The sequence below is a fragment of the Zingiber officinale genome, chromosome 7B, assembly GCF_018446385.1.
Source record: "Zingiber officinale cultivar Zhangliang chromosome 7B, Zo_v1.1, whole genome shotgun sequence".
Taxonomy (NCBI): domain Eukaryota; kingdom Viridiplantae; phylum Streptophyta; class Magnoliopsida; order Zingiberales; family Zingiberaceae; genus Zingiber; species Zingiber officinale.
In genome coordinates this window covers 108,975,715-108,992,768 of record NC_055999.1, presented here as the reverse complement: position 1 = coordinate 108,992,768, position 17,054 = coordinate 108,975,715, and the positions used below count along the sequence as shown (strand labels likewise).

The 17,054-nt window shown below is 38.2% G+C and overlaps 1 long non-coding RNA gene across 2 annotated transcripts; it reads left to right on the top strand.

The window, feature by feature from the left end:
• On the top strand, window positions 1-7,019 carry LOC122006829. Of its 2 annotated transcripts, XR_006118761.1 has the most exons (7): window positions 1-1,929; window positions 2,688-2,759; window positions 2,928-3,505; window positions 3,687-5,408; window positions 5,867-6,080; window positions 6,159-6,330; window positions 6,549-7,019. It is a non-coding gene; the product is annotated as an uncharacterized LOC122006829 (long non-coding RNA). The 2 variants fall into 2 exon arrangements; XR_006118762.1 differs by lacking the exon at window positions 2,928-3,505.
• Window positions 7,020-17,054: the final 10,035 nt, after the last annotated feature.

The window sequence follows — 17,054 nt, the reverse complement described above, 5'->3', positions numbered from 1 at the left end:
ATGCTCGACTTCATTACTTGAAAAGAAACTTTGTGAATGTCAAAACTCTCATGTGGACTAGAAGGCAATTTTTTTAATCCATACGCGACAGCATACTGGAGTCGTTGACCTTGACTTGCTAACGGGCAAGTTGACCAAACAAAGGACGAGAATCTTTTAGGTAGTTGTGATCATCCACTAATGACTTTGTGATGCCTGCGCTAGGATTGAAGAAATCACAAGTTGTAGCTGAAAATGCATAAGAAATGTTTCTGCTTTCACTTTGATGCTGCACAGAAAACGGACCCTAAGTTCTGCCCACACAGTTGCAATCTGATGGTGGTTTCACATCTGGATCAGCCTCATGAACCACTGCAATTTTAAGCTTTCCCGCTGTTGTTAAGGGAGAAAGCAAAGCCCAATTTCATTGTCATGTTGCTAATTTCATTCAAAGAAAAAGAGCGTCGATGAACCACCTGTGTCTGAAATGCTTGTGCATTCATAATCATACTCGCCTTGTCTTCGTCATCTTTGAGAAGTCTCTTGCAGGACTTCAATGGCGTTATTAGTAATTGGTTTTTGATATAGTACCTGAATAAATATTACAAACGAACCTGACCCATTTAGGTTCAACAAGATGTTTTTCTGTTTAAAACTTCCTGTCCAACTATGCATGAACGAGTACCCAGTGGCCTTGTCAGTTGATTTGTTAAATATTGGTAGCAAATTGGAATTCACGAATTCCTTGTGGAAAAGGTACATTTTCTGCTTAGTTTTAATTAGAATACCAAGAGAATTCCTCTCGATTCCTCCTTTAAAGTTTGGAAAAAAATAAATCAAGCGAGGGGGAGACTGCACAAGTTGTCCTGACTTTAGGATATCTTGGCTTATAAAATGCGAACCGCCAGGGTGTTACAAGTAGGAAAGGTAGGAGGAACAAAAGAGTACCTCCTTTGAACCATTCATCTTTAGTGTTGAAACCTATAGAGCACATAGAAGGCTTGCTAAAGAGAAAGATACAGATGTTGTCAAAAGGACAAAGGCAAGACTCCAATTCAAATATCTTCATGGCAAACCTTCCAGCTCTAGAAATTGTAAAATCTCAGAACGAAATGTTACATTTCTCAAATTGAACAAATCAATGTTTAAGAAACTCACAAGTTCCTGTACTCAGTTTTCTTAGATGAAATGGGACTAGATGAAGTTTAACAACACTATCTTTCCTATGAAGTACCTCAGTTTTCTTTGATGCACTCAGTTTTCTTTGCATGCAGGAAGGTTGAAGATTTATTGATCATCCGTAGGAAATCCTATGAAGTACCTCTTTCTAACCATCTAAATCTAATTACTGTCAGATTGATCTTGGTGTTAATGGCCGCTTCATTATCTACAGAAATTTGTGTTAAATTTATCTATGGAAAATAGAAATGTTGACAATTGCTCTCAGTAAGCAAACTATTTCGAACCACAGAAAAAAAGAAAGCTATTGTAAAGAAGGGTATATGCAAGAAGGTGATATGCACAATGTCTCATGCATAAGGCCTCTATAGTAGGGGGCATTATAACACTTACATTGTGGCACAAAGGTGTGAGTTCATTCAATTGGAAGTCCCTGTGGTACCCTCAAGTAAAGATGACTTTGCTATCCTGCTTTAATTGGATAAGATTTGAGGAAAAAGGAGAGGAAATAGTATTAAATTTATCTCTTGTTGCCTGAACATTACTTTTTAGATGAGCTCATAACTATGCTACTCCTTGATGCCTCATATAACATGACTCCCTTATACTATAGTGGGACAGTGAGGTTTACTGACACTAAAACATCCTCATGACCATTGCTCATACAATCAATGTGATAAGAGTTGTCACACTCAAGTGAGGTGGCATTTCACATCATGAAGATGCTTGGGATCTGGTGGTGCAGACATGTTTGGTATTAAGTAAAGGCAGGTAGGTTTTTACAGCATATGATCTCTTCTTCTAAGCACATAAGATTCTTCAGTTTCTGCTAATTTGCTGTTCATGTGATAACTTCAGTCTCCTTTTAGAACATTTTGCTTTTTTATTTATTTTAAGAAGCAATGAGTAGAGTAAATCTTGTACCTTTGCTTTCCAGAATACATTATGCAATAGCACAAAATGAACTTTGGGTAGATTGATACCACAAAGTTATATTGAATGATACCTTCTACATAATTGTGCTATATCTACTTGAATCTGTTGAGAGTATGAAAGCAGCTCTAATCCATACTATTATTACTAAATCCAAACATAAAATCAGAATCACGTTTCTCTATTTAGTCACTTCTACCACTGAACTGTCTGATGAGTTTGCTGTTTAGTGGAATAAATCAATAACTGATTGCTTTTACCTTAGCTTGTTCGAGTTTGTTTTCCCCATGCTGCTAATTCACTTGGTGAGTAAGAAGACGTAGTTGGTCAAATACACATGAACTCCTTTGACTTAGCCCTGAATCTAGGTCTAGTCTATGATATAAGTAGGTCAGCAATTATATAATCCATCTTCTATGAAATCACATGGCTTAGCATTTGGGTTTCTATATCAGTAGGTCAGAAGGCAGGCTTGTGCAAAGTCTAGCCTCTGACCTTGCACAATATATTAGTTTATGCATTTTGGATTTTTGTGTTTGGCGTATCTTATGCCCATTCATGACAATTGTTAACACTGCAAACGTTCATGCTCACAGGTTGTAGAATGCATTCACTACAAGCTCAAGTGTTAAAGTACAAACTTTATAAAAAGCTCAACAGATTATAGGGTAAGTTTTTATCTGAACACATGATAACTCTATTAAATCTCCAATCTTTCTCTTCCCCATAGTTTCTACCTAAAGCTTTGCAACAGTATTTGTCTTTAACTTGAATAATGGATGAAATCATAGCATGCCAATTGAGTTTCTGATGAAATAAGCTAAAGAAAAATACAGTTGCATACAGATTGAAAATCAGACAAGGAGAATCTACACATTCCTTCACTCTCTTACAGAAATTGGAGATTCTCTATGGCCTGAATTAACCATTCTTACAATTCCTAAGAGAACCTCTCCAACGCTCACATTGTTCTAGTTTCAATCTACTACTACAATCACCACATGCTATCCAAGTAGTAATCCCTTGCCACTTCCCTCACTGCCGTAGCAGTCCTCACATCTCTCCCTTGCATTCTATGCTTCAAACTGCCTGACTCACTAGTATTGTACTCCACCTCCTTCGCAACAACTTTCTTCCTCGGGCTGCCCTTCTCCGCCCGCTGCTTCGGCACACTCTGAGTTCTTACTTTGGCAGCAAAAGACGACGTTTTCGCCATGTAGCCCGGGCAGCTCGAACGGCTCGGAGTTGTTGGCCGGTGACTATGACTGTTCTGAGAGAAGGGTGATTTGTCAGGGTGCTGATAGCAGACGATAGGTGGAACCTTGTGTGGAAGTGGAGATGAAGCTGGAATCATAGGCTCCTCAAATACATTGTAGTTGGGAGTTGCTCTCCTGAATGATTTGGACTTGAGCTGGTATGTGTCCATCTCCACAATCTTTGGGCTCATATCGAAACCAGATCTCTGTTCTGTTCCTGTCTGCTTACACCTTGTGTTAATTCTTTCCTGCTAAAAAACATAATGAGAATGAGATGAATCCACAATTGTGCATATGAATTCAATTAACAGCAGTCTTACAAAGGGTTTTCTGTGGCAGAATTCTGTGGTGAGTCTTGGACTCCTTTGGGGAAGTGTAAGGGGAGCTTGTTGAGGCCATGCATGAGACTGAGCTCTCATGAGAGCTTGCAGTCTGCGGAGGGCGACGGCTGCTTGCTTCCTCACGAGGTAGCCTCGAACGAGTGCCTGCAACTTCACCAGGGCTTTGAGTGCCCGGAGAGCTTTCTTGGCCTGCGTCACATCATTAGCCATTAATTTAAGCAGAGGAAATTGGATGGAGGCTACAGTGACGTTGTTTAGTTTGGTCTCACCAAGTGGCGCCTGAAGGCGGTCTGGATCTTGACGGCGGCCCACCACGGGTAGCTCCCCAGCAGCACCGCCCTCGTCTCCTTCCCCAGGCTCTGCAGCCGCCACATTGCCGCCTGCGCAGCAGACACAGCCGCATTGGCCGCGGCCGCGGTGGCGACGGCCACCGCGATTGCGTGCTTCCCGTCTTCCTCGCTCTCGTCGTAGAAGGACCTCAGCCACGCCACGTCCGTCGCCGACAGGGGACTCTGGTGCCCCATGCTCTCGTCTTGGCGCAGCTTGGAGTTGGCGATGCCGAAGCTCCACCTATTCCTCTCCTTGGCTTCGTAGCCGCTGATGCTGGCATTGTCTTTTCCTGCCGCCTTCGCTTCCTTCTTCCCCCAAAGAACACTCCTCAGCCACCTCGTCGCTCGGCCCATGGCGCCGGAGCTCCAGCTTAATTATCAAAAGCTACAAAACAAACCACAACACCTGATCTGAAGGCCTACTACAATTATAAGAGAGGGTCAGAAAAAAATCAAGAAAATAATGGAAGAAAGAGGTAAATATTTGATTGCTCCACTTCGACAGCAGAAAGAGGCACTCCTCTTACAGTGATCGTCTCGTGTCTCCCAATATTCGCCACCAACTCAGATTTATCGTCACAAACGACAGAGCGGGGAGGTTTTTTGCCGCAGTGAAAGGAGGAAAAATACAAGCAAAATTAATTCCCTCCTCTGCCTCTGCCACCTGTAGGTTGCTCCTTCCTCGCGGCGGAAGCCTTCATCTTTGACTCGACGCTCTACAGAGCACAGCGCCCGAACAGTGCAAGTGTGAAGAAATCCCTCAAAGAACGAAAAAGTTCGGATCTTTCCGCAGGCAATGGCAGAGATAAGCGACAGGTAGTAATGAAACCGAGCTCAATGCTTACAGCAATGTCGGATGTGGCAGAGTGCAGTCCGAGTGCGACCACCCCTCCTCAGCTCCTCTTCCTCGCTGCTCGATTCTTTGGCACACCGGGGAGGAGGCGGAGGAGAGCGAGACGGAAGAGGAAAGACGGCGGCTTTGATCTCCAGGCACGGCATATAAAATGGCTAGGAACGGCGACATGTGATGACGATGCCGCGGTGGGGGCCGGCGCGGGCTTCTCTGCCATTGGCTGTTTCCGGATCTAAGGCGGCGGCTCGAATCTGGGAGATGTGGTTTTAGATTGTGGTAATAATTGGATAAATCGGAGTGGATTAACCTAATAATGGAACCGTTTATTCGATCGAGGCAGCGGAGGAAGCGCGGTGGGTGGAAGGGAGGGGTTTCCGAGGCAGGCATGACGTCATCTGGCGTGGGCTGCCGTGGCCTTAAATTGCGTGCGCGAGCATCTCGCGCTACCTAATTATCTCGTCGCACGCCAAACGCCGAGGGCATTTAGTGGCGCATGCAGCGATGGCAGCTTGAAATTAGGCCCGGGCACGTGCGAGCTGTGAGTTTTTTCTACTCACCTGCCACCTCCACGTGTTACGCATTCATTGACCCAAAGTTTTTTTTCCTTTTTTAAAAAATTAAATCAGGTCAATTACTCCTATTAAAAAAAATAGTCAAAGGACATTTAAATTTCCTTTTTAAATTTCTATATATTTATTTTTTATTTTATCTCTCCCATATTATAACATTCAAAGACTAAAGACTGTGGTGTTATTTCAAAAACTAGTAACATATTAAGTTAAGTGCATCTCTTGAGAATTTAGTAACATATTAAGTTGTTTGAATGGATTGCTATCGTTATTATGGTTAATCTTAGACAATCTTCATGCAAATTGTACGCAGAGAACAATAGTTAAACTCAATAGCAATCAGTGAAACACATAACAACGTTTGTTTTAATGTCCAATATCAGTCTTATAAGTTCACTAAATACTTTTCTGACTGAGCATTTTGCAGGATGATCTGTTTGGAATGCACACTCCTCACTGAAGCTCACTTCCTACCTACCCTGATCCACATCTGACTGAGCTGAGTTCATCATCAACCTCCTCTCCCTTTCAAATAACCACTGATGCATGCCACTGAGTGCAGCAGCAGCAGCAGCAGCTGCAGCTGCTTAATTGAGGAGTTCAACTATTAAGCAGAGTTTGATCTGTTCTCTATGGTGCAGGTAAATAAAATCCACCTCACCATTCTTCCTGTATCTTGCTCGCCTGATTAACAAAGCTGCAAGCATTACTGAATGCAGCTTATGGTCTCAGTAACCACACAGAAACACAATGTGTATGTGGAGACAATTTGTCTGAACTGAGAGTTATTGGGCGTATTAAAAGCCAAGCAGGTAGCTGATGTCCATACATGAATGATTCACTGAACTGAAAGCAGCAGCTCAATGCACTGAATTCATCGAACATATGCAGGTAAAGGCAGTTTCAGCTACTTTTTAGGAAGATGTTTGAATGTTTCAGAGAAGAACTAGTGTTACTGCAATTTGATATTTGTGTAGGTCATTTGATGAATTATATTCGATAGGACTTTTCATGTCATAGGACATTAATTCCATGTCTCTCTTGTCACTTTGTTGTGTATTAACATTGAACTGACTTCATCATTAAAAGTTGTAATGGTCTTTGTGCAGTGTTGGGTCATGTTGAAAGGAGATTTGCCTAGCTCTTTCCTTCCGTGTCCTTAGGCTTCGCGGCTTTCCTTTTCGATGATTGTAGCCGTGGTGGCTTCGGTGCAGTGGTTCTTAGGTCAAGCCGGGCACTGATTTAGTTGTGGATGTGGTCGAAAACTTCTTCCATGCACATTGATAGTTAAACAAAAGGGTTAAATTGACTTGGAAAATATCCATGGAAAATAATCAAAGGCATCAACAAATCATGACTTTCTTCAACATAGATGGTCATGATTATAATGTGGTTTAGGCAAGACAGATCTTCATTTTTAAGCTAAATTTGAGACACATATGAAGATCAATCAAGTCTAATTGACATTTTTTTTATGTTAATAGGCGACGCTCATTATCGAGCCGGCCCAATAGGCCTATGAAAGTCCATGGTTCTAAAGTTTTGACTTATTGTAGAAGACAATATACTTTGGAGAAAAATTATAAGGGAAAAAAGAGAATAAAGGAAAATTATATGGGAAGAAGATAATTTATATGTTATTTTTTTAATTAAATTTATTTATTATTAGACAAAATAATAATATTTATCACGATGAATTTACTTTAGGATTTTTGAAAGAATGAGAATGGATAAAACTAATAATAAATTATAAAAGTGTATATGTAGTTTGTTTTGAATTTATTCATAAACTTTATTTATTGCTCATCAATTTCTTGCTTGTCTGGGATAATTATTTGTTACAAGAGAATAGTTTGCGCATGTATAATCTTTGTTGATATTACTAAATTAGCGATCAAAATATAACGTAAGGTGTTTTAGACCTTTTAAAAATTTTAATTTTCATTAACTAATCAATAATCAATATTAACGTTTGACTAATCAATATTAATTATTTTTAAATTCTTATTATAGTTCAACAAGATTCTTACTCTTGGACATCTCTTCATCATCTATCTTTTCGTAAGTGATATTAACATTTACAACTAATTGAGATATGGATTGGAGTTATGAATCAACTGAATGTCTCTCCACTTTATCATTTTGAAATGCATCATGGTTTTGAGTAGTGATGGTGTTCAGCATTTCCATGGTCGAGCGAGGCTTCATTCGACAAACAGACAACTATTCACTAGATCTTCTTCTTTTCGTAGGGTATTTAAGATAGAAAATTTAACCTGCTTGTACTCTGAAAATGAAAGGTTCAAACTTGTTGAACTTTTTATTTGTATTAACCTCAACTAAATTGTAGTTTGAATGTATTCTGATACATGTTCTTGGGGTCAGATCATACCATGAACATTTGAACAACATACACATTTTTATAGGTAATACAGGATATTCAACCTTTATGATTTCGTCAAGTCTACTATAGTAATCAAACTCAGTGTTACTGTTGTTCATAGATCCTTTGACGCAAACAACAGAATTATAGGTTAATCTCCGTGAATCTCGTTGTGCCATGTGAAATTTGAGGCCATTAGCATAGTAACTAGAGTAAACTATTATTTTATTGAGCAGTTCTGATGTAAGATTCATTATCCTATTATCTTACACATTTGAAAAACAAATGGTCTTTCACCTATAGATAGTTATGATATCAATTAGAACTGAACTTAATACACACGAACTAAAATTTTTTAAAAGTTCTCTAACTTAAATATGTTTGAAACCATAATACAAATTCGATCTCCAACTTTTCAACTACTTCACTTACACCCATTGATAGATTTTGTAGATATAGTTGTTGTTCATATAAGTTGGGAAAGAAGATAATTTTTAAAAAATTGAGATATCAAGCAAGCCAATTAAATAGAATAAATATTTAATTAAAGAAGTCAACTTACTTTATATAAGGTTTAACCTCATCACAGTTTAAGAGTATATATGTTCTTGCAGCGTGATATTTTTATTGAGTTAACCATCTAAAAATAAATGCACCCATTAGCTTAATAGGAAACTTAAAAATAGAAAGTATTGATGGGTCTATCAGTTGAGCATCATCAGAATTTCTAGGATACTTGTGATGTCTAATTTTCACATTATCAAAAAAATAATAGGAACAGAAGGAATATACTTCTTCAACCAGATGAGTGTTACATATTGATCTCTTAACTTTTGCTTTGTTACAAACATTATTCTTTAATTTTCTTATAAAATGTTCGAATGGATATATCCATTTGTACTGTACATGACCAACTATTTATGCCTCGTATGGTAAATGTACTGGTAAATATTCCATTGAATAAAAAAAATGGATGGAAATATGTGCTTCAACTTACATAGCATTTGAGAAATATCTGTTTCTAGTCGAAGCATATCAACTGTCATAATACACCTTGTTATCAAATCTCTGAATAACTGACTCAGTTTCGTAAGTACTTGTCAAACATTATTGGGAAGTAAATCTTGAAAAATGATTGGAATAAGTCTTTGCATAAATACGTGACAGTCATGATTTTTCATTCCAAACCTCTTTAACTTGTTCATATCCACGCATCGAGCTATATTTGATGTATACCCATTTGAGAATTTAATTTCTTTCAACTAACTACATAAGGCTTGTTTACCATCTCTGTCCAATATATAACAAGCCTTTGGAAATTTATTGGTTGTTCATTTTGATGCTACTATAGTATGTAGACCAGTTTTTTTAATTTCTCACGTGATTTTGCATTGTTTTTAGTTCTTCTAGGCACATTCATCATAGTATTTAAGATATTATTGAAGAAATTTTTTTCAACATACATCATATCTAAATTGTGTTGAATAAGTAGATACTTCCAATATGACATCTCAAAAAAAATACTCATTTTTTTCAAACCACACTTACACATTCTAAAAATGTATTTATTTATTTCATCAGAACCAGGTTGAGATACTGGTAGAAAATATAGAATTATCTATTTGTTCAATGATTTCTTCACCTGAAGCATGAACTATTGGGAGAAGTTTTCTAACTACAACATTCCTTAGGATTTTTTTTATTTCACCTAAAAGGATGATCAACTTGTAAAATTTTACGGTGATTATCAAACCAAGATACCTTCCCACTACAAGGTAATGAAAATACATTAGACTCTATCAAGTAGTGTGGGCATGTTAATTTACCAGCCGTGCTCCAGCCCAACAGCATTGAGTATGCTAGAAAATTATTGATCATTTATAATAATGCAATATGCAATCTAAAATTAGTTTTACTTGCAACATCATAAGTCATAGACCTTATATTCCATAATTCATTTAACTCAGAAATCAGAGGTCGCAAGAAAATATCTATTTTCTCTTTGGGATTGGTTGGACCAGAAATAAGCATAGTAAGGAACATAAATTCATTTTTTATGCACATCTATGACTATAAATTTTACGATGTTAATATAACTGGCCAAGATGAATATTGTTGTCCCAATTACCCAAATAACTGAAATCCATCTGTGAAAAGTTTCAATCTCATATTATGTGGTTCCATTATAAACAAGGGAAATAAGTATCAAGATGTTTCCATGCAGGGGAATTACAAGGATGACACATTATATCTTTTTCATGCTTATGATGTCACATCATGTGGTAAGCTGTAGTGGCAGATGCATACTAGCGTTGAAGTCTAGCAATTAATGAAAATAATACATCACTTTCCAAACAATATTTTTCTTCTTCTTCCCTGATATGTGAGTATGATGCTTATAATGAGGGTGAGTACAAATTCTGCATTCAATAAGTTCGTTGTCTTCATTCCAAAATATCATGATGTCTTCTCTATAGGCAAGCCTAAACCTTTAACTAATTTTGTTGTACCATAAAAGTTATCAGTCATTATGTTATTAGCAGAGAACAACTCTGATATTAATTGACATATGTCATTGTAACATCTTTTTGAAAAATGATGTTTTACTTTCATATTCAATAACCTTGCAGTAGCTGATAGTTAACAATGACCAAAAGGAATGTCTTCCCACACTTTTCTTTCACTAGCCTTTAACATTTCATATAGTTGCTGATATTCAGGTGTTGATATTTCATCTATACTGGAATAATTAATTGTATTCATTGTTGGATCAAGAAGCGCTAGAGGGGGTGAATAGCTCTCGTGGCTTTCACTTATCGAAGTTGAAAACGTATCGAGTTAAGCAGCGGAAATAAAAAACACACACACAGAAAACTCCAAGATTTACTTAGTTCGGAGCCTAGGGCGACTCCTATTCCAAGGCCCACGCTCGTTGAGCGTTTACTTTGGGCAACAACTATATCGCGCAAAAGGTTACAACTTTAAAGTACAATATTAAAACTAAAATGATAATTATACCGACGATAAAAATAGCAATCTTGAAGCTTCGGGTTGTCGGGATTTTGTTGTAGCTTAGCCGGATCGTCTCGTTAGCAGTGCACAGCTCAAAGATGTCTTGGAATATAATGGATGTAAGTGCTGGTCGAGATATCCTTATAAAGCTTGTTGAGGGCGCCCTCAATCCCCTTGAGGGTGCCCTCATCCACGCCGAATCCGTCGCGCGGATGAGCTTTGAAGAAGTCCTCGCTGATCCTCTTGAAGGCGCATCCATACTCCTTGAGGGCGCCTTCAAGGCTGTCCGAGGTGCCTCAAGCCTCCATGAGGGTGCCTCCAGCCCTGCTACGTGCACTTCTCCTCCTCTACACCTGAGGCGCCTCCAAGCTCCATGAGAGCGCATTGGGTACTGTTCATCCGAGACACACTTTGCTCTTTAGTCCCTGCAAAACATGTTAGTCCACAAAATACCAACATATCCTGCAAGACAAAGTTAGCATATAATAAACATAATAACAGAAATATTTTGATAGTCTTCAGACTGTCCGGTTCTGACTTCGGATTTCCGACCGGAAACCGTAGGTCGAACCGATGCCTACTGTTCCCTCCGCGGGGAATGCACCCTCACCTACTCCACTCAGGAGAGCATACCTGATGTCAGCTCGGTCCTCCAGACCGACTGAACTTTCTGCCTAAAGTTACCACCTCCTAGGACCTAGGGTTACCATCCCCTAGGGTTTTTGGCCACCTAGGGTTACCTCCCCCTATGACCTAAGGTTACCCCCCTTAGGATTTCTACCACCTAGGGCTGCCATCCCCTAGGACCTAAGGTTACCGACTCTTAGGGTTTTCCTTCACCTAGGGTTACCACCCCCTAGGATTTTCCACCTGCCTAACCGCAGCTAGGAATTTTGCCTAAGAACACTTAGGACTTTCCTACAAAGCTCATTCAAGCATATTAGATAACAAAATGACTTAACTTGAACCCTTTGACATAATCAAAACATAGGTTCAATCGTCGGATGTTTCTTGCACTAACATTCATCGCATTGTGAACCATTAATTATATTGCAATATTATTAGTTGATAATTTCCTAACAACAGTTGTGTGATATTACCAATTGGAGTAATTTGACATAAACCATTTTTACATATATGTGCTTTCACGGTATTCTCATCACGGAAGACTCTATTTCTACATTTGCAATGAATACACAGACATCGTAACTCGACATCATTCATACATTATGGATGACTCTGAACAAAATTCATAAACTGTTCAACTTCAGCAATAAAATCATTTCTAATAAATTTATTTTCTAATCAATTGTATATTCAAACTTTGTTCATATACATTGTTACATAATGAGAATACAATTTCATTATATTTGTTACAAACTATATGGGTTGCTAAAAATATTAAATTAAGAATTTAAAATATAATTTGTTTTCCCATATATTGAACTTGTAGTATGTATCAAACTAAATCATAAGAAACCTAGATTTTAGATCAAACAACTAACAAACTATAATATCTTTCATGTTTCAACCAAAGATAATGAACTTTAAAATTAACATAGATGTAAATATACAAATATTAAAATAATAAAATGATTATATCATGTTATAGATCAAAATACTAATTTAACCTACATCTAAATTAAACCATGCAGAATAGCATGTTTCATATGAAGATTGATCTCGCCCGAAAGCAGTAAACCTAATCTGGTATAGGTCTCCATTATTTTTTATAAAAAGGTAAATATATATCATCAAAATGCATAATCATACAAAATGATCCTAGAGCCTCATATGTCATGTCTGACGAACTGTCAGATTTGGAAGAGGAACCATAAGCGTGTATATGTGCTCACTCGTGTACCAACTTTTGCACACTCTACTGTGCATGCTAGCTGCATGCTCATCCTTGGTAACCGCCTACTGAGCTAAGGTATCAACCAACATCACCCTTGATCTGTGTCCATGCTGCTCGTGTATCGTCCTCTTGATCTGTGTCTATACTCATCATATTTCACCCTCGCTATCCATACTTTATCATGTGTCCTCCTGATCTGCCACTATCTTGTGCCCAGGAGCCATCAGTAGCTCCAAGTGATCTCTGTCAGTCTTTTCCAACCCATGGGCCTTGGGTCGCCACTGCCACCTTCAAGTCACATGAAGCTATTTTGAGCAAGTGATCAGCTATCAACAAATTTGATATGTTTTTACCTCGAGCCGTTTGCTGCGGGCTAGGTATGCCTTTGTGGTGGGCCTACGCATCCTCATGGGTTTTTTGGCAAAGCCCCAGCCATAACAGATTTGATGTTGTTCTTACCGTGAGTCATTTTTTGTGGACTAAATAGGTCTCCACTGTTTTTTTTTATGAAAAGATAGGTCTCCATTGTTGATATTAGAGAGGGTGGAGGTGTATCACAAGGTGGGAATGTACAGAGGGCATCAAGGGCCATGGTTCAAAAAAAGCCACGCAGTGTTAGGGAGAAACTTACAGACGAAGGGGAGAATCGAAACCTTAGAAGAGAATCGTCATAAACTACGAACGACGAATGCTAGAAAGGAAGAAGAGCATGTGGATAAAAACCCTGGGCCAATAGAGCTTATAAACCCAAGGGTTGAGACACAACTCTTCGATCTCAAGGACAAAAAGGCGGACTAATTATCACAGCCGTCAAATCAAACAGCCAAAACCTCCAGAAGCCTAACCATCAGATGTCTCTTCGGGGATTAAAAACCAGACATGGGTGGACCACGTGTCGGCACTATAGGAAAGGACATTTATAATGGATGTGACAAGCAAATCATCACCATGATACATCATCACATGTATCGCCTCATATTATTGCGCATTTATGGCATCTGACACACCCCTTTTTGAGATGGATAACATCAATGGTAAGCATAGCAGAGTGATGTCAGTTAGGACAAAGAAGTTGATCGAAAAACTAAAGCCCGTAGGGGTCTAGTCAGTCGGTCTTAAGCCTTCTTTGATTAGACTTGAAAGAGATGCTTGTGATACAATGAATGAGAAGGGTACCCAAGTGGGGTCTGAAGTTTAACAGATCAAAGTAAGTGGTAGTCAAAATCCAAGATAGGTCAAAGCCCAAGTAACTTGCTCGGTGAGATCTCCCCACAGTGATTGGCCAAGGCCGATCAGACACCTTAAGGGTCTAGCTCCCCACTCAGCCAAATGCTTATGGGGCTCTGTTCCCCATTACATCCTAATCGACTAAGGTCGATCGAACATACTCTTAGGGGTTAGGATCCCCACTCAGCCAGATGCTTACAAGCTAAGGCTCTTCTCCCCATCACATCCTAATCGACTAATGCTTATCGAACATACTCTTGAGGGTTTTGCTCCCCGCTTAGCCAGATGCTTACGAGGCTCTACTTCCCATCACATTTTGATTGGCTAATGTTGATTGGACATACTCTCAGGGACCCAGCTCCCCACTCAGTCATATGCTTACGAGGCTCTACTCCCCATCATATCCCGATCGACTAATGTCGATCGGATATCCCAAGGGCCCAGCTCCCCACTAGGATGCTAGCATGGGCCAATCACTCCTCATGAGAGGTTGGATTTCATGTTCTTGGCCCATCTTCTGACTAGCAGCCCAATAGACCTTCTGGCCCATGAGCTTATTTCGTCATTAATACGACACGTGAGTTTGCCATAGAATCAGAGGATTATATTTTTGCACAGATACACAATACCCCTCCCATACCTATGATGGGATCGTTGGATATAGTGGAAGCATGGTGATCAGACAGGCTGTCTAGTAGTGATATGATGTCTCATTAAGTGTGGAGATTACAGAGGCATTATAAAAGGGGTCCCTCTTTACTAGCACAAATACACGAGTCTATCACCTTTCTTTTATGATTCCACTATTCTTTTTCTTCCTCAGATAGTGACTTGGTTGTCGAAGTAGCCGCTTTAAGGACCCCCTAGCTTGCTTACTGATGATCTTCTTCCTCCTTTTCCTTCTACTTATGCTTGCAGGTTTTCCCCTGCGTTCCCATGTCAAAGCCTTCTCCTAGTTAAACTCTAAGCCAGTCATCAATAGTCCACTACTCACCACTTTTCGATGGGATCAAAAGTCAACCAAGTTTAATTAACAATTTTTTATATTAATAGGTGATGCTAGTTATCAAGCCGACCCAATAGGCCCATGAATGCCCATGATTCTAAAGTTTTGACTTCTTACAAAAGCCGATATACTTTGGAGGGGAAAAATTATAAGGGAAAAAAGAGAATAAAGGAAAACTATAAGAGAAGTAAATAATTTATATGATGCGGTGATGAAGAAGAACCCTACTTAAAATGGGTCAAAGCGGGGAAGAGCAACTGACGTGGAGGACAAAGTTAAAATAGTCAAAAGCTCAGGTCCACAGATTGAGCGAAGTTGGTCTTGTTAGAGTGTATACTAAAAGCCTAGCTTTTGGTATAAATATTTATCTAGAAATAAGAATCACATTGGTCAAAAGTCTACATTTATGATAAATGTAGTTGCTCAATTAATTTATATTGTAGATAACATGGTGTGTGGTGTCACACACAGAAGATCATGTTATTGGTTCCTTATAAATTATAAACAGTAGCTCACGACCAAGATGGAAAGGAACAAACCATTGGAAGGTCGTAGTGTAATTAGGTATTAGTGTATCTTAACTATATAATTACACTAGTACACTTAGAGTGTATTGAGTAGGACCATTTGAGGTCGTTCTTTTTATACTGACTTTATAAAGGAACAAAGACCTCAGTTATTATGGAAGTGTGTGCTCTTAATCCTAATATAATAACAAGCACATATATTTGATATTTATTTCTTTAATTTATCAATGGGTGAGATTTAGTTCGATGAATCAATAAGCCGATAAGTTGGGAAATGATATCACTTATAGTGTGTGTTGTTGATTATAGAAGGAAGCGTGTCCTAGTAATCTAGGTTGAGAATGTCCCCAAGAGGAGCTCATAAGGATTGTCATGTTAAACCCTGCAGGTGGACTTAGTCCGACATGACGATGAAGTTGAGTGGTACTACTCTTGGAGCTAGATATTAATTAAGTGAGTTGTCAGTAACTTACTTAATTAGTGGACATTTGTTATCTTAAACACAGGGAGACTAACACACTCATAATAAGAAGGAGCCCAAAATGTAATTTGGGATTGGTGCGGTAGTTCAATAATAGTTCTCTAGTGGAATGAATTATTATTGATAAAATTAAGTTGTGTGTTCGAACATGAATTTTATCGGAGACCAAAACCAATTCCTCCTCTCGGTCCCTATCGTAGCCTCTAGTATATAGAGATTTATACCCACCGCATACCCACCTTCTTACCCATCAATGGCCAAGCTAGCTTGGAACCCAAGCTAGGGCCGGCCAAGACCAAGTGGATGAGTTAAGTTGGTGGCCGGCCAAAGCTTGGGTCCCAAGCTTAGGTGGCCGGCCACTAGAATATTAAAAAGGATTTTTATTAAAATTATTTCTCATGTGGATATCATGTTTTTAAAAGAGAGTTTAAAAATTAAAAATTTCCTTTTATAGCTTTCTACAAAAGATTAAGAGAAGAGATTAATCTCTTTCCTTATTTGTAGTTTAAAAGGATGGTTTTAATTTTTGGTAAAAACTTTCCTTATTTGTAAATCATCTATATGTTTAAAAGAGAGTTTAAAATTTGAAATCTTTCCTTATTTGTTGATTAAAGGAGGATTTTAAATTTTAAGAAAACTTTCCTTTTTAAACATATTCATGATTTAAAAGAAAGTTTAAAAATTAAAAATTCTCTTTTATAAGTTTCTACAAGAGATTAAGAAAAGATTTGATATCTTTCCTTATTTGTAGATTAAAAGATATTTTAATTTTTAGAGATAACTTTCTTTTTATTCACATGTTTAAAAGAAAGATTTTAATTTATTAAATTTCCTTTTTATAAACCAATCATGAAGGGATAAAAATTATTGAGAAATTTTTATAAAATTCCGGAAGCAAATAAGGAAGTTTTAATTGGTGTTTAAAATTTTATTTGCTTGGAGCCGGCCATTATAAAATTGAGAAAGGAAATTATTTTTAATTAAATAAATTTTCCTTTTCAATGGCAAAAGAATTAAGGAAGTTTTTATTAAAATTTCCTTATTTGCCAAGATCAAGGATTATAAAAGAGGGGGTAGAGGAGACTTCATTGCTAACGAATCTATTCTATTTTTCTCTCCCT